Below are 19,289 nucleotides of genomic sequence, written 5' to 3'. Positions count from 1 at the left end.
GCAATGGTGACACTAACCTGATTATGCATTGTACCGGCGATGTATAAAACACAAGAAAGCCTAAAAAAATATTGCATCAATACATACATAAAAATACACACTGTGTAATTGCCCCCGACAAAAAATCTGTATACATAGATATGACACTTCTCTCCCCCCCTCCCCGCTCCATAGAACCAAACAGCACTATCACAAAAGTTAAATGTGTGTATGCAGCCTTAGCTGCAAACCAAACTTAGTCTCAAACAAGCACCCCTCCACTGTAGATGATTTCAGGGTTCTTTTTTGGTTATTTGAGGAATTTAGGAAATATTAGAACATTTTATGTTCAATATTTCCTATTTCAAAATTAACTGATTTTATGTATTTCTGCTACTCATTCCCTATAACCACCAAATTTGAAGAAGGATTTTCAATCTATAATTTTATATAAATATCCCATGAAAAGTACTTATTTTTCACAAAACAGAAATAACTTTTATTTTTTTTTTTTTTAACTATTATATACCCACCAATAGCATTCCTTTTCCATGAATTTTTAGCTTTCTGATCAGCTTATTTTCAAAGACAGCTTACCTGATGTTACCATACCTAAATTTAAATTAAACATTTGGACAGACACAACTTTTTTCTAATATCAATTTCATTTCGAATGAAACAACTCGGTTGCAGTTGAACTGCAGACTTTCAGCTTTAATTCAGTGGGTTGAACAAAAAGATTGCATAAAAATGTGGGGAACTAAAGCCGGAGGCAGTGTGATGGCTTGGGCGTGCATGGCTGCCATGGCACTGGGACACTAGTGTTTATCCATGATGTGACACAGAAGCAGCTGAATGAATTCTGAGGTGTTCAGAGGCATACTGTCTGCTCAAATCCAGCTAAATGCAATCAACATTGATTGGGAGGCGTTTCATAATACAGATGGACAATGATCCAAAACATACAGCCAAAGCAACCCAGGAGTTTATTAAAGAAAAGAAGTGGAATATTCTTTAATGGTCAAGTCCGTCACCTGATCTGAACCCAATTGAGCATGCATTTCACTTGTTGAAGACTAAACTTCGGACAGAAAGGCCCACAAACAAACAGCAACTGAAAGCCGCTGCAGTAACGCCCTGGCAGAGCATTAAAAAGAAGGAAACCCAGCATCTGGTGATGTCCATGAGTTTATTTTCAGCTTTTTAACCCCCCTAGCGTTCTAATTCTGTCAGTTTTTTGATGCAAAAAGTGATCCTATTTTTTTTGCATAGAAATTTTTGTTTATATTGTCGGCCCGTAATTCTTAGGATTAACTTTTATCAAATACCATGCACATCCTTGTAGGTGCTGCCTTTTTCAGGGTTGGTGGGATGTATTCCACGAAGTGACGACCTGTCAGGCGTTCTGGGTTGAAGCACGACGTCCAGGTCTATTCATAGCCACTGATGGCGTTTGGTTGTTCTTGACTATGGATTCGGAAACTTGCAAAATGAAGTCTGAATGATTCACAGGCCTCTGACTATTTTTTTTGTACAGAACGTAGGCATTTCATAGGCACTGCTCAACAAGATCTCTGAAAATCTTCTTGTAATACTTACTTTGCTGTTTCCTCATTGCTGGGTAGAATGTCATGGCTTGGTCAGCTCTGTCGACACCTCCCATGGTGTTGTTGTAGTCAATCACCACCTGTGGCTTCATCACTTCCTTCCCAGATTTTGTGTGTACCAGAATGGTGAGGCATCATGGACAGTACTCATCAGGCACACATCTTTCTTGTCACGCCATCTTAGGGCCATCATTTTGCCTTTCTGCCAGGCAACAATTTCTCCTGTCTTCAGCTTCCCTTTTGCAAACAGTGCTGGCAGGTTGCGTCGGTTAGCCCTAACGGTTCCATAGGCATCTGTTCTGTGTCGCAGAAGGAACTCAAAGGTCACGAGAGGTGTAAAAATTGTCAGTTGTGACACAATAACCCTGATCTAGCAATGGCTCAATGAATGATAGCACTGAAGATGTTGCCAATCCATAATGGCTGTATCTGGGGTTGAACTGTGTCTCTTTTCCAGTGTACAGTACTGTATTCCAGATGTAGCCAGATGAGGATTCACACAGCATATAGGTCTTCACGCCAAATCGTGCCCTCTTTGACAATGGAAATCTTGGCGGTGCTGCCTGGTCTGCATCAAGGTCAATAGGACACCATGTGCGCACACCACTGACCTCAGGTCCAGAATCGTTGCTCAGTTCACTTTCGCTCTCCAAATTTCCTGGTGAATCACTATCGCTCGATTACACAAAGGACTCCAAATTGCTATCGCTGCGTTCAAATCCCTTTCAAAGGAAAGATTTTATTTATAAACAGTAAAGATTATTGTGATTTTAGATGAATGTATAAACCTACTAAAAATTCTAAAGCTACTAGTTAAAAATTATAATGTATATTTTAAAAGTTCTATAAGGATTTTTAAATAAATAGAAGGCATTTGCCCCAAGGAATTGTGCTGACAACAGATGATAGGTGATCGTTAATGTTGGAATATAGTTACATCTGTCTTTTTACTTAGGCAAACTGAAATGAAAACAAAGATACAAAAACACTGTTTCTTCTAGATATGCTGAAACAATCTTTAAGAGCCTTTTAACATTATTAATGTCATGCACAGGGCTCAGAACTTCATATAGCCAGGCTTGGCCAGGTAGTAGGTGCTCTGTAGAACAACTTGAGAAAGGTGTGGCTTAAAGTAGGGTCTAAGGAGTCAGTGGTGTTCATCAGAGAACCATCAAAGGGTAAATGGGCTCTGCAGGCCTAACAAGCCGTCATAGGCAAGACAAATGCAGAGTCAAAACCAAGACGTGCGTTCCATGGAAAAATTAATGTGGGAAACACTTATTCTGACCGCAATTACATCCACTCAAAGAGTCTCAGAGTTTCAATCGCTGTTGAGTCGAGAACCCTATATTGGCCTGTATCTTCAGAAAGAGTATGTTTACGTCCCTCTCCACAATCCCTTCCCAAGGTTTCATCAGCGTTTCATCCAAACTGGGAAGCAGTATTACCGGCAATGAATGAAACACAAGCAGAAATTCAGGAAGGGGGTAGACGAGTCAGAAAAGTTGGATATGGTTCGGATAATATCCACCTATTTACAGAGAACACAGAGTTTCAGAAAAGCGGATAATTTGTTCGTAAATCCCAGCGGACCTAAGGAGGTGAGGCGGCTCCTGCAAGAATCATTTCTTTCTGGAAATAATCAAATGGGCTTACTCCCTTATGGGCTTAACTCTACCACAAGAAATCAGGCCCCACTCAGTGAGAGGCAAGTCGACATCATAGGCTGCCTATGCAAAAGTTCCAGTGGAAACAATTTGCAAAGCAGCCAGCTGGAAGTGGCCCAATACGTTCATTAGACATTTTAAATTAAATGTCTTCTCAGACACAGACGCAACATTTGGCTCATCAATAATAAACTCTTAATATAAATAAATAATAAAAACTAAAGCTTTACAGAAAGTTTAAATGATAAATAAAAGAATTTCCTTTTTGTAGCAATATTAATATCTGGAGTTGTGTGTTTTTAGCCCTCCCTTCAGAATTTTTTTTTTGCTTGCTACATCCCTTAGGTGCACTGTTAGGAGGAGTGCCAGAAATAGGGAAAATTGTTGTCATACTTACCCATAATTTTCCTTTTCCTGGCAACTCCTCCTGACAGCACAGTTCCCTCCCTCTCTTTTGTCCTGTCGCAAGGCTTGATACTGAACAGGGAGGCTAGGAGGTAAGGGCTTTTTATTTTGGATAGTGGTCCTGGGGGGTCAAACAGGGCGGAGTTGACCCATAGGTGAGCTGTCAGGAGGAGTTGCCAGGAAAGGAAAATTACGGTTAAGTATGACAACAATTTTCCCTAATTTCACAGATAACAGTCATGATAAAATAGTTCACTGCTGTATTAATTAAGCCCACTGCAGAGTTGTCACTGGTATGAAGCTCATCTGAGCTATTCTGCAGCCTAAAATGTATACATCTATGTAATCTGGATTATACTTTTTATAATTTGCTTAGTGCTGATTTAATTAAATGAGGGTTATACAGTAAGATTACATTCTAATTATATAATATATATATATATATATATATATATATATATATATATATATATATATATATACATACACACACACACACACACACACACACATACACACACACACACACATATACACACACACACACACACATACACACACACATACACACACACACGTCCCCTGCAAACTGAGAATGTTGTAAGAAAGCAGAGGTGTTTACCACCCCATGCATGCTTCACACACCTGTCTACACTACATTTATTTACTAACTATTTTACAGCTATATGCCAAGTTTAATTAACATTTATGCAAATGATGTGCCATATATTTTAAGTAAAATTGCTCCTGATCCTCATTATATCTGCAAGTACTAAAATGTATAGCCTCTTAATATAATAAATATATAGTATAATAATATAATATTATAAAACCAGTAAATAAAACTCAAGGCGGTCTGGGGGTACCTTACTTTAAAACACTACTACATAGCAGCCCAAATGTCACGGTCCCTTCCGTGACTGAGGTTAGAAGATCTGTGAGACAAGCTACACGTGAGGTTATCTGACAGTCTGATTGTTTTTACTTGTTTCTGTGTTGTTGTTTGTAATGACCACACCCCTTGTATTAGCTGCAGCTGGTGGTCATTACTGCTCCTCTATTTAGTCTGGCCTTACACTTCATGCTATGTGGTTGATATTCACTTCTGGGATGTGAAGAGCTGGTGTGTTGTACTCTTCAGGGTTCCTGCTTCTCTATTTGTTTTCTAAAAGTTGAACTACTTTTGGTGTTTTTGTTCTTTAGTTGTTACTAGGCCTCAGGGAGACACAGATTCTTTCATCAGGGAAGGAACCAGTAGTCTCAAGCCCAGTCACTACTCCTAGGGCTATTCAGGGTTACTAGGGCCTAGGTTCCCGTGTATGAGTATTCCCACCATCAGGGGATATTCATACTGTCAGGAGTTAGGGCTAGGTTAGTGTCACGGACAACAGGGAGGGGAGGGAAACAGAAGGATAAATACAAGGGACTAGGCCTCCAATGACTAGGGAAAAGGGATTGGTCACCACCTGCAGACACCCTAACCTAACCCTATGATGGTGGGAATACTCATACACAGGAACCTAGTCCCTACTAGCCCTGTATAGCCCTAGGAGTGGTGTCGGGCTTGAGACTACTGGTTCCTTCCCTGATGAACGACCCAGTGTCTCCCTGAGGCCTAGTAAACAACAAAAGAACCACAAAACACCTAAACACCAAAAGAAATTCAACTTATCTTACTAGCAGATAAATAAACAGGAACTCAGAACTTATCTTAGTAGCAGATATATAAACGTGAACTCAGGATGGCACACCGCACCAGCTCTTCACTTCCCAGATGTGAAATCGGTTTTCAGTTTCCTGTATATGGAAGAATATGTATGCCCACACAGGGCACAACTTATGATGAAGAGAGTGTATTGTTAAATGTCATTATGGTTTTAAAAATTAATAAAAAGTTTGAAATATAAACAGCAAGCAATACGCTGTTACTCCTTTAATAGCTGGACCAAAAAAGGGAGCGATATCCTAACGGGGTGATAGTTCTCCAGAAGAGACCAGCCAGGCCGCCAACATAAAAAGATTGACCCAAGAACGTCACCTATGCCTGCCTCCGAATTTCTCCCAGTATAGGTTCTCTTTTACTGAAAAGTCCAATGCAGGACGGTCTAGGAACTGGCAAGGGTGCATGGGCCAGAAGACGGGGGGGATTACATATTCTTTGCTAGGTAGTCCAATCCTTTAAATCTCATTTCTGTATACCGCAATCTGTCTGGCGTTCAACTTTAAAATATGTGAAATCTATCATGTGAAGGTATTCTTATTAAAAAGCTAAACAATCTAAATTAGAAAATCCTAGTGGCAACAAAACTATGGAAATGCGTGCAATGCCGCCACTAGGATAGCAGGTGCTAGAAGCACACACAATAGATCGCACAATTTAGAAACTTTACTAATGTACAAAAAAAAGAAGATCATTGTAAACCTGATGTAAAAGTATTTAAGATCACACGCCATGTCAGAAATGGACGAAACTCTTTTTTTTATATATATGCGCCTTTTGGGGGATTACTTATTCGAACACATTACACTGCCTTGATAAAGTAATAAGCACAAGTTCATGAACATTGTACCGATATAGGTAATTAATGCTATGCCCAAATAAAGAAATTATGTTTTTCTAATGAAGAAATTTATGTTCTAGTGACATTCCTTGCAAAATACTAGAGAACTACAGTGTACCCTAGAGACTTGAAGATATTTAGAATGCTAGGAGGTAATCAGTTGTAAGTGAAAACAAGTTTCTATACATTGCCAGTGATTACAGCATAAACAGGTAGTTGGTACTAAAATCATGGGGAGAAAATATGAGTCATGAAAGAAATGGGTCAAATAAAAGAGGAAATAGTTTAAATACAGAGTACAGAAATAGATTGCAGAAGAAAACTTAGAAAGGATGAATTTATAGTCAACCTGTGGGTGAAAATGTTCTAAAGCTGTACTTACCTTAAATAGATGCTACCCTACCCCCTCCCTCCTGAACTCTCACAAGAAAAAATGCCTGCATGTTGTCTCCATCCCCCCCGCCCCCACCACCACATAGATCTTTAAAAAGGTAGGCCACTTTTAAAAATTTACTAACATTTCCAGGGTCACTTCTTTAGTTATTACTATTCTGTCTTATGAGAATGGAAAGGAGTCTTTGTCATACTCTACTTCATCCAAAAGTAGCTGCAGTGCTCAAAGCCTCCAAAGTGCTGATAACCTGATGTTATGGAAATACCCATTTGTGTATTATTTTCAAGTGACATAAGGTGTTCATCACAACACTCACACTACGTCCTGTGTTCCAGGAGGACTAACTCTCCTCTACATGACATTATCAAGTTAGTACTCTCCTCTACCTGGCGTTTCCTGCATCTATCCCACAAAGCCTCAGACAAGTAGCTAAGTTGCATTTCTGACACACACACTAATAAACTTGTGTAAATCAGGTGTCTTGCTAGTAAGAGAGGTCTTTGGAGCGCTGAGCTACACAATAATTGTACTGTAAAGACAAACAAACAGGGCAATGTCCAGTTGACCACAGTAGACACTGGCAAAATATCCAAGTGAAAAATGTGGTGCTAAGTATTTTCATTGACCTAATTCTGTTCTTCTGTAGTGTAATAACCAAAGAACAGGTTACAATTCTGAACTATTCCATTATTCGTCTTGCATCCATTTTCTGTTTGTTAAACATGAGGCAGCACTTGTGTGTCATTATCTGCATACCATTCTCTTTCCTCAGCTTGGAGATGAATTTCTTAGGGGGTATAACCCCCACTTTCTTCTTTTGCATTGCAATGCTGTTAAAAAGATCGGCCAAACACGTGAGCAAGTTTTCCTTCTTCCGTGGCTGGACCTTGTATGCCAGAACATTCTCCCGAAACCGGCGACAAAAATAAAGTGCTTGTAGAACAGAGTTGCAGTAGCAGGTGTTGCCAAACTATGAAGAACAATAACAAAAAAAAAAAGACAATCATTTCAATCTTTAACCTGGAAAAAGGACTTAAAACAACACTAACTTTAAAAAGTTTGGTTCCCACCATACGCATGCTCTGTATTTTGGGCAACCGTAAATATTAGACATAAAGAAATTATTGAGACATATTGTGATACATGCAACATAACTCCCCTCAAAATGAGAGTTACATATTTTGAGGTCCACAACATATACCAAGTAATTGCATAACAAAGCAAAATCATTCCAGCTGCTGTAAGTAACATATGAAACTGAAGCGTCCTCTAGATTAATGCCCAATGTACAGGAACTCTTTCTCACTCCAAATCAGGTCCTTTCCTTATTTTACTTGCTATACCTGTTTGAACAGACTAGCAAGCCACATAACTTTGTTTCATATTGTTATTTTTTTTTATGTTCCTCTTTCTCTATTTGCATACCTAAATACTGTAACAAAAATGAAAAATGTTTTTTTTAACAAAAAATATTTCTTGCATAAAAATGGTTATGGGGGGGGGGGGGTTCATCCTCATTAGTTTGCACGATTGGCTTAACAAAATGACAGGAGAGACACAAGGACGGCTGTGGCTCAGTTCTCTTTAATTCCAGTACACACCTCGAGTCTACACAAGGAGGTGGAACTTCACAGGAAGTAGGTGGTGAGCAATCTGTTAACAAAATACTAAAAGGCACAAGAGGTCCTAAAAGTCTGTATAGACAGGTGCACAGCTACAGCCAAACACAGCTACACAATGGGTTTCTGAATTTGAAAGGTTTAAATCAAAAGCCAATAGCTATAATTTTCACTAATCAACATGATTGCTTTGAGATTTTGCCTTGTTTAATTTTGGCTTTAAAGTTTTGCTGCAGTTGCAGAGAATGACTGCTTTAGTAGTGGCACCTTTCTACAGCTGAGAGCCGTCATGTTAAATGATTAAAGGAACCTGGATTTACAGACTGGAATCACAACCTTTTACTGCTAAAAATAAACAGCAATAGGGATGAAGTGTCTGAAAAACATTGACTTAAAGTGATGTCCAATACATAATTATGCTTCCTACAGGAGTGCATAAATGAACATTTCTTGGAAAAAATTCCAATAGATAAAAATTATTAGGAAATATGCTTTGCCCACAAGTGTCCCCAGAAATAACTATATTTAACGGAAATAAGATTTATTTATATTTTCAGCTTAGTGAGAAGGCCATCTCTCCAACTGCAGACACCAGCATTTTAGCCAACCACAATAATAAAAGTCCACTTAAAAGCAAATGACGTGCAGCTAGAGAAAGTGGGAACCGTGCTTTTAGTTATTTTAGAAAAATATTTTATTTATAAATAGGAGCCTAAATTATTTACAGTGAAAAGAAAGAAATGGTACACAATCACATAAGTATTTATTTCATGCATACAACTTATTTGTGACATTTAAAGAGGTTTTCCACATTTGAAAAGAAGCTGGAAAACCAGATCCTTACTGGTCCACTGAAGCTTGAAAGAGGACACATAGGGGCATGATTTAAAAAGACTCTCCAAGACTGAAGAGGATACACTTTCATCAGTGAAGCTTGGTGATGGAATGGATCTGGTCCAGGATTCAAAACATTTGTTAGCAAATGACTTTGAAGAAATACATTCCAGGTTTGCTGAATCACACAGCTTCACTGATTTAAGTGTATTTGCTGCAGCTTTGAAGAGCTTTTATAAATCAGGCCCACTGAATGAAAGTTTTTTGATTATGCAGGGTATTTGTTTTTTTATTAAATCTACTCAACCCTGGAACAATGCAACTAAGTTTAGAAGGTTTAATGTGCTTCTGCATTGACTGATCAGTGGCAATGCAGTCTTATATAAAGCATGTCACAGTGCACGGTGTTCCAACATCGTTGTCTTGTTTGCCCACCACCTTGTCCTTGTTACCAGATGTCCATCCTTGGACCAACTTTGATAAATGCCAACCAATGCGCACAGAAAACACTCCACACCTGCCATTTCAGAGATGTTTAAGCCCATATTGTTTAGCCACCACAATTTGGCACTTGTAATAATCACTCTTTACACTTGTCCATTTTTCCTGCTTCCAATATATCCTTCCCTCCTAGGAACTCACGGTTTACTTTCTGCCTAATTTACCTACTCCTATGGCACTTCAAGTAGAAAATCAGTTTGTGCTCTGTGCTATTACTGACATTATACATTAAATTATAATATTAAGGGACTTTCAAGGGCGGAGCCTGCATTTTATTAGCCCTCCGACGTGACTCATTGAAAAGTCCCTGCTACGGAGCCGCTGCAGAAGATTTCTGACCTCACCTGGTACCAGTTTGTTTCTCTCCTCACGCAGCGTAGGGGAACTCTGTGCCGGAGTCAGTGCTCTATTCAACAGGTGCACGTGAGTGGCGGCCATCTTGGCCGCGTGGCATGAGCACTCTTTATTGATTCTACTACAGCGCTAACTAATACTGCCAGTCACAGCTTCCAGGAGATTACTGCCCAAAGGATTTATAGTTTCCCTTTTTTTGGCTACACTTCTATCTTTCTTGCTGCTACATGGAGCCTGGTGATATCCCTGAGGGATTCTCAACACAGGAGTGAGTACTGACTGCAAGTGGTTTGCCTTGCCTGAGGCCCTACTCCTTCTCACTACCCCAAACATTAGTTGCTTGTACCTGACTCCTGTGCACTGTGGCACCTTTACACCGTTGCCGATTTCCATTACTGGCAGTTTCTTTAGTGCTTGATTCTAATGTGTTGTGCTGCAGTGGCTTGACTCTGCTTTTTCTTTATTGCCTTGAATCTTCAAGCTCATTCATAAAAGTATCATATAGCCATTGTCTGCTCCCCTGCATCGTACATTAACAAGTGGCAGATCCTGGTGCTTTGTCAAAAGACGTTCTATTTTAAGTGATGTACAAGTACATAACCGGTTCTACCCCGGGTATTGTGGGCAAACACAACAAGGCTAAAGGAGAAGTACACTCCGCGGCACGTGACACAGCCCTTAATTCACCTGCACATTCCTTATCAGGACAGGATCCATATTTGTCATCCCATGGACATGTCTAACGCTGAACCTGCACTACCAGAGTCACAACAACCCTCCTCTTCCACCGTTCAAGAGGTCTTTAATCTTTTGTCACTCACCATACTTTGACAAAAAATTTGATTCACTGCAGTCCTCAATTGACTCGGCTTTACAACAAATTTCCAGCAATACAACTCGAGTGGGGGGCCTAGAACAAAGGACTAGCAACTAAGAGGATCAAATCTTATCACAACAATCCACCATCTCTTTGCAAACAACTCAACTTGCATCGCTTACAGAAAAGTATCCTGGACCTGGAGAATCAATACCACCGCTCTATCATCCGTTTCCTGAGGATACTGGAATAGTTTAAATACCCGGACCTTCTGAAATTTGTTACAGTGGACCTCATGCGTGCACTTTATCTGAACCCACTCTCCTCACGCATGATAGAACGCATTCATCGTAATGGCCCAGAAAAACATGCTTCTAATACAAGGCCTTGTGCAGTGATTGCGAAGTTTTTCCATTTCATAGATAAACAACAAATTCTCTCTGCCTATAAAAAAGGTAGATCCAAATCCAAGTCAATGGGTACAAAATTCCCATATTCCAAGATTTTTTGGCCGCTGTTACTCAGCAACAAAGAGTGTTTTCTCTTGTGTTTAATTGGCGGTGGATAATAGCTATGCTTTGCACCCCTCTAAGTGTTCTGGTTACTGAAGTCCACTTGTCACTTTATGTTTATAGATTTCAACACTGGCTATACTACTGGACAAATATCACTGGATATTATTTCAGATCTCCTAAGTTTAGTGCCTTCCATTAACCAGGGAAGGTTAGGAAAGTTCTACGTTCATTTAAAATAAAATGTGGTTTGCAGTGTAATACATTTGGCAGATTTTTATACATTTTTTGGTCGTTTTTCAAGGTTTGCTCCAATTTCAAATAGGGCTGTTTTCTTATATACTATATGTATTGGTGTATGAGGAAGTGACTAGAGCTATTAAAACCCATAAAACTGGGGAAAACGCCGGGTCCAGATGGTCTAGCGGTGGAATTTTTTAAACCTTTGGATACATATATTTCTCCCCTGCTGCTAGATATATACAACGGTATCTTGGAAGATCAAATTTCTTTTCCTGGTTTTACCCAAGCCCATACTTCTTTAATTCCTAAACTGTTCAAAGATATTGAGTGCCCCTCGTCATATAGACCCATTGCACTACTTAATACAGAATACAAAATGATGGCTAAAATTATGGCCAAACGCCTACAACCGATGCTAACTAACTTGTTAACCAACCACCAATTGGGTTTTATAAGTAACCGTCTGATTTCCATAGGTATCAGAACAGCCATAGCAGCAACTACTCTTCCATATAACAAAAATAATGTACTCTTGTACTCATGTACTAAGTCTTGACGTTAAAAAAGCGTTCGATAAAATACTTTGGCCCTATTTACATTTACTGCTGGAGCTAAGGAAATTTGGAGCTCACTTCTAAACATATGCAAAATTTCTATACAACCATCCCACCACACATTTTATAGTAAATAATCAGCTCTCTCAGCCTATAATAATGCACAGTGGAACGCTAAAGGGTTGTTCCTTGTCCCCACTAATATTTAATCTGGCTTTAGACCTGCTACTACGTTTGTTGGAAGGAGATCCCAGGTTTTCGGGGATAAAATTCGGCACTACTGAAATCAAACTAACGGCAATTGCAGATGACTTACTTTTATTTATCTCAAACCCGAAAGACTCTCTTAGTAGTATTTGGGTCTCTTTACGAAATTCCAAGAAGTATCAGGATATACTATAAACTTTGATAAATTTGTAGCACTTTTTCTTTTCCCTAAACATAAACCCAACTGGAGTTTGTCCTACCGATTTCAATGGGCAAAATCCTATTTTAGATATCTAGGTGTGCTGATCCCAAAAAATCCAGCAAAAATCTACACTCTTAAGTTTGAACAAGCTATTCGTTCAATGTAGAAAGATTTTAGGTCGTGGGCTTCCCTCGCTCTCACATTTATGGATAGAGTCGCACTAATTAAAATGGTTTCTTTACCCAGACTTTTATTTTTATTTCAGACCCTTTCTTAATTTCTACCACCCCAAGATCTAAAAATAATTAATTTTTTGTTCAGAACATTTATTTGGGGATGAAAACATGTAGTAGCCAGCCGTATGATTTTGCGACAAACCACACAAAATGGTGAGCTGAATTTACCAGATGTGGCCCTGTACAAGCAAGCTGCGTTATTGCGCATATTAAAGTATTGGATACATGGCACTTCATTTTATACCAACCTGCAAGTGGATTTCTCAATATATTCTCCATGGAACCCCTTAGCTTTTTTTACATACCCACGAAGAACTTTTACCCGAGGAGGATCAACCTAATCTGTTGTTTTTTTCAGTGGCAGGTGCCGCATTCCTTACGCAAGGCGGAGTCGCTTAATACTCCTTGTTTCTCCTTCTCTAAGGCAATGTTGAGTTTGCCCCAGGATTTTCCCTCCTCTGCTCACTGATTGTGCCGCAAGGGGTCTTACTTCGGTCCGGCTATTGCTCGATCCAAAGACTCACGAGGCTTATTCCTTCCCGGAGTTGAGGAAGAGATTCCCCTTTGTGTGTCACGGATAAGGGGAGGGGAGGAAAACAGAAAGATAAATACAAGGGACTAGGCCTTCCAATGGCTAGGGAAAAGGAAACGGTCACCCCCTACGGACACCCTAACCTAGCCCTGATTTCTGACAGTATGAATATCCCCTGAAGGTGGGAATACTCATACACTGGAACCTAGGCCCTAGTAGCCCTGAGAGTGGTGACTGGGCTTGAGACTACTGGTTCCTTCCCTGATCAAAGAGCCAGTGTCTCCCTGAGGCCCAGTAACAACAAAAGAACAACAAAACACCAAAAGTAGTTCAACTTAATTAGCAAACGGAGGAGCAGGAACCCTGAGGAGGACAACACACCAGCTCTTCACATCCCAGAAGTGAATATCAACCGCATATAGCATGAAGTGTAAGGCCAGACTAAATAGAGGAGCAGTAATGACCACCAGCTGCAGCTGATACAAGGGGTGTGGTCATTACAAACAACAACACAGGAACAAGTAAAAACAAAGAGACTGTCAGATAACCTCACGTGCAGCCGTGGGACCGTGACATTATGTCAAACAGAATTTCTTTGCTTACTCAAATAGGAGTCTACGCTGTACGGGTAGCTAGGGTATTGATGGCACATGATTAGAATAACCCTCTAGATACTATGCTACTACCCACCCCCACCTTCCCCCTACATGGTTTCAAAGCTATCTATATATTTTTTTAAAAATGGAGGTAGATTACTCTACAGCAAATGTAGGCATGGCAAAATGGCAGAACCATTTCCCCAATTTACCGGTAACAAAGATTTTACAAATGTATAGAGTGTCATGGAAAGCGATACCAGCTGTCCAATATCGAGAAATATTTTTCCTGATAAAAATATTTTTTATTTTTTTTACGGTTCAGAATGAAGTGGACAGAAGCTGCCATACACAAATAATCAAAAACAAAACTTTTTTTTTGAAACTTGGGAAAGTTTTATTGACACTTAATTCCCCTACAAAAATAAAGTTATACAACTGTTTCCATCATACTACCTGGTATTTAAACAGAGTAATGGAAAATGACTCTCCCATACATATCAACTAATTTTTAAATCTCCAATTCTTTTTTATTTTTACTTTTTGTTTGTCAAAAATACTTTATTTCTATGCCCAAATGTATACGATTTCATAGTTTGATTAGTTGTATTTGAAGGTATACGTTTGCCTACGACAGTTTGAAGTTGTTTGTATATATGTTTATCACTGTGAAACCTCAAATAACAAATATATATTAAAAAAAAATATAATTTTTTTTAAGGAAGGTGGGGAAAATCATCAAGTTTAGGTCTTAAAAGGAGACATATCCCACAAATACTGGACCTTTTCCATATTCTCCGATTCTTGCTGTCCCAACTCTACCTTAGAGAAGTCAGACATCTTTTATCAGGCTGCAAAGTTTCTCCTAGAATGACCCAGATTGGTGAGAAGTAGGCCCAAGAAGAAGTTAAGGAACCTTCAAAGACGCGAAGGAATGAAAACTTAATGTAAAGGAACGAACACCAAAATTTGCTCACTGGTAGAGGCTAACCCTCTTCATCCATTTAAATGTAAAGCGATGCGTAATATGTTGGCGCTATATAAAAACTGTTAAATAATGAGAGATTTAGGGAAGTATATAGTTCTGTATCAGAAATAAGAAAATATATTTATACTTTTTATATTTTAAAATTCAATTTAAATGCACCACATAACACAAAGTTGCTGAAATTAGATATCCTTAGTAAGCCATAATGTGCTTGACACAAAAATAAATGACAAACTTAAAACAATGGAAAGTCAAGATATATTTAAATAATATATTTCTCTCCATTCAAGATAGTAAACATATAGTTAGCAGTAGATGATAAATGTGTAGAGGTTTAATCTTTAGATACTGGTCAAGGAGTTTTTTTGTTTTATTTTTTTAATAGGGTGAGCAGTTTGGTAGGGATCCCAGTAAAAATACTTGTCTGCAACAAAAAAAAAAAAAAAAAAAAACCTACAAGACATATAAAACTATAATGACCCCCTATACATTTAATAAAATACTTTTAAATGTTAACATGATGTGTGTATACTATATGAATCAACATTCTGCATGTACAGTTAGGTCTATAAATATTTGGACAGAGACAACTTTTTTCTAATTTTGGTTCTGTACATTACCACAATTAATTTTAAATGAAACAACTCAAATGCAGTTGAACTGCAGACTTTTAGCTTTAGCAGCTTTATTTCAGTGGGTTGAACAAAAAGATTGCATACAAATGTGAGGAACTAAAGCCTTTTATTAACACAATCACTTCATTTCAGGGGCTCAAAAGTAATTGGACAAATTAAAAAGCTGAAAATAAAATGTACATTTCTAATACTTGGTTGAAAACCCTTTGCTGGCAATGACAGCCTGTAGTCTTGAACTCATGGACATCACAAGATGCTGGGTTTCCTCCTTTTTAACGCTCTGCCAGGCCTTTACTGCAGCGACTTTCAGTTGTTGTTTGTTTGTGGACCTTTCTGTCCAAAGTTTAGTCTTCAACAAGTGAAATGCATGCTCAATTGGGTTCAGATCAGGTGACTGACTTGGCATTCAAAAAGTTTCCACTTCTTTGCTTCAATAAACTCCTGGGTTGCTTTGGCTGTATGTTTTGGGTCATTGTCCATCGGTATTATGAAACGCCTCCCAATCAATGTGACTGCATTTAGCTGGATTTGAGCAGACAGTATGTCTCTGAACACCTCAGAATTCATTCTGCTGCTTCTGTGTCACATCATGGATAAACACTAGTGTCCCAGTGCCATTGGCAGCCATGCACCCCTAAGCCATCACACTGCCTCCGCCATGTTTTACAGATCATGTGGTATGCTTTGGATCATGAGCTGTTCCAGGCCTTCTCCATACTTTTTTGTTGCCATCATTCTGGTAAAGGTTGATCTTGGTTTCATCTGTCCAAAGAATGTTTTTCCAGAACTGTTCTGGCTTTTTTTTTTTAGAAGTTTTTGAGCAAAGTCCAATCTAGACTTTCTAATTCTTGAAGCTTATGAGTGTCTTGCACCTTGCAGTGCACCCTCTGTATTTACTTCCATGCAGTCTTCTCTTTATGGTAGACTTGGATATCGATATGCCTACTTCCTGGAGAGTGTTGTTCATTTGGTTGGCTGTTATTAAGGGGTTTCTCTTCACCTCTTTCTTGATTCTCCGTACAGCCACCACTGTTGTCTTCCGTGGACGACCAGGTCTTTTGGCGTTGCCGAGTTCACCAGTGCTTTGTTTCTTTCTCATGATGTACCAAACTGTAGATTTTGCCACTCCTAATATTGTAGCAATTTTTCGGATGGGTTTTTTCTGTTTTTGCAGCTTAAGGATGGCTTGTTTCACCTGCATGGAGAGCTCCTTTGACCGTAAAATCTTCCACATACAACCCCCCCCCCCCTCAGATTAACTCCAGGCCTTTTATCTGCTTAATTGATAATGACATAATGAAGTACTTTGAGTCAATTGTCCAATTACTTTTGAGCCCCTGAAATGAAGTAATTGTGTAAAATAAAAAGGCTTTAGTTCCTCGCATTTTTATGCAATCTTTTTGTTCAACCCACTGAATTAAAGCTGAAAGTCTGCAGTTCAAATGCATCTGCGTTGTTTCATTTAAAATTGATTGTGGTAATGTACAGAACCAAAATTAGGATAAAGTTGTCTCTGTCCAAATATTAATGGACCTAACTGTATAGGTGTAAGTGTTGCTTTAGTTCTTCTGTCATTCATACACTCTGGATATATTAAGCGGTCACTGCCCAATAACCAAGACATACAAGGTTTACTTTTTTTTTTTTTTAACATTTTGGATTTTATATGCAAATAAAAGAAAATAACACTTACATTGACCAAACCAAAGTAATGTTCATTTATAGGAAACTGCTCTGGGCCAATCTCTTTTTCCAATGTTGAGGCATTAGTGCCCTGTAAAAGTAATCAGAAATAACATATTTACATTTTATTTCAAGGTTAAATACATGACATTTACATCTAATAAATATAGCATACAGCTAAACATCATTACTGTTTTTCTCTCTGAATATAAAGCGGACCTAAGCTAAGAATTTTTACTTTACATAAAAGGGGTGGACAATCCTTTTATTTAAGGTTTTTTTTTCTTCTGCATTAACCCCTTTTTTTTTTTTTTTTGTTTTTTTTTTAGTGCAACACCCTTTCTGTAGCACCTCCCCTTTCTGTCTTGATCACCACAGTAATCAAGATAAAATGGGAGCGCAAGGCCTCCCTGAATACCTACGTCACGCATCCTGGGAAGCTCTTGGCTGCTCCTTCTGCTCATGCAGAAGGAGCCCTTTAATCAATAGAGCAAAAAATTGCCAATCTCACAGTCCATGCAATCTTTTTGTCACGGTTCTGCAAGGTAGGGTGGTGAACCCTCTGTGTCACCAGCTCAGTTGGCAGAGATGTGCCCAGGGCCCAGAGTCTAAGCAGCTGCCTGGTCTTCACCAGAGCCTCTAGAAGTCAGGGTGTTGTGCTGCGGGCAACTGCCAGGTTGTGGCCCCCGTGCACACAGAGACAGGTGACTGTTGACAGGCAGGAATAAGGCGTGGTACCAGAAGGAGGGACAAAGAGTAGTCAGACAAGCCAGAGGTCAGGGCAGGCAGTGATCAGGAGTACTAAAGGTCAAGCCGAGGTTGAAACACAAATAATCAGGAACAACAGGATCAAACAACAGGGACCTGGAAGCAGAGCCAAAGGAACTTCTTGTTCAGGCAACTTCCTGTTGCCATTCACTTCCTTTTAAGGAATGGTCATGTGATGGATGGAAGCCATGTGACCTGCTGCATCCCATCCTACCACCAGAAGGGGTCCTGGAGACGAGGTTGGCGGTGTTCACACCTCCACCAGCAGGGAAAGTGTGTCTGCGGAACACTCTAGTCCTCTGAGGTAATGGAGCAGTTGACTGGGAGTCACATGACCTAGACCAGGAAGTTAGCTGAGTAGGTGATCCCCTAGTAGAGCTGGTGCTGGCAGAAGGGAGTATAAGGTCAGTGACACTGAAGGGGGCACATATCCCCTGGTCCTGCAGGGATCTGTGACAGTACCTGCCCTATTAGGGCCCCAGCCATCCCAGCCCCGCCTGGGTTTTTGGGGAAACTTGGCATAGAACTCCCTGAGTAGGCAGGGAGCATGGGGATCCTTGCAAGGGACCAAGGAAGGGTCCTCAGGGCCGTAGCCTTTCCAATGCACTAAATATTGCAGCGATCCCCGGACAATTCTGGTCCAAGATCTGTTCTACTTCATATTCTTCTTCTAAAGCAGCAGGGACAGGAAAAGGAGGTATAGTCTTCCTAGAGAATTTATTGAAAATAACCAGTTTAAGAAGTGAAACATGAAAGGAATTATGGATTTTTAGAGGAGGCGGCAGTTTCAACTTGTGCGTGACTGGATTATTCTGAGACAGGACAGGAAAAGGACCAATGAAACGTGGAGCCAACTTGGGAGACAGCATCTGTAACCGAATATTTTTTGTAGAAAGCCAGACCTTATTGCCAGGGGAAAACTGAGGTGCAGGGGATCTTTTCTTGTCGGCCCATTTCTTGTAGCATAGAGAGGAGTGCTTTAAAGTCTCTTGAACTTGTCTCCAAACCTGCTGAAAGTGGTCAGCGGTAGCGGCTGCAGCAGGAACATCAGACAGTGAAGGAACAGGAGCAGGGAGCTTGTAAAGAAAGGACTGTGACCTGTTGACCCATTGGAGCAATTGTTGTGAGCTAGCTCAGCCCAAGGCAGAAGGTAAGACCAATTGTTTTGCTGGGAGCTGACAGTATCTCCGCATGTACATTTAAGGGATTGGTTCGGCCGCTCCGTTTGCCCGTTAGACTAGGAGTGGTAGGCAGAAGAGTAGTCAAGCTTGATGTCCGAAAGGTGACAGAGGGCTTGCCAGAAGCGAGAAATTTGGCCACCAATATTTGTGGTTGATTAAGTCGAAGGTTTTGTGTTGCCCTTGGTGACAAGCAAACTTAGAAGCATGTCCCCAT

At 39.8% G+C, this 19,289-nt stretch overlaps 1 pseudogene; it reads right to left on the bottom strand.

Annotated features, from left to right (window-relative positions):
- The window catches only part of LOC140342907 (ubiquitin carboxyl-terminal hydrolase 12-like), a 99,461-nt pseudogene that overhangs the window by 6,684 nt on the left and 73,488 nt on the right, over positions 1 to 19,289 (bottom strand).

Source organism: Pyxicephalus adspersus, chromosome W (assembly GCF_032062135.1).
Source record: "Pyxicephalus adspersus chromosome W, UCB_Pads_2.0, whole genome shotgun sequence".
Classification (NCBI taxonomy): Eukaryota; Metazoa; Chordata; class Amphibia; order Anura; family Pyxicephalidae; genus Pyxicephalus; species Pyxicephalus adspersus.
The sequence above is the reverse complement of the archived record's forward strand: the minus strand, read 5'-3'. Positions and strand labels throughout refer to the sequence as shown.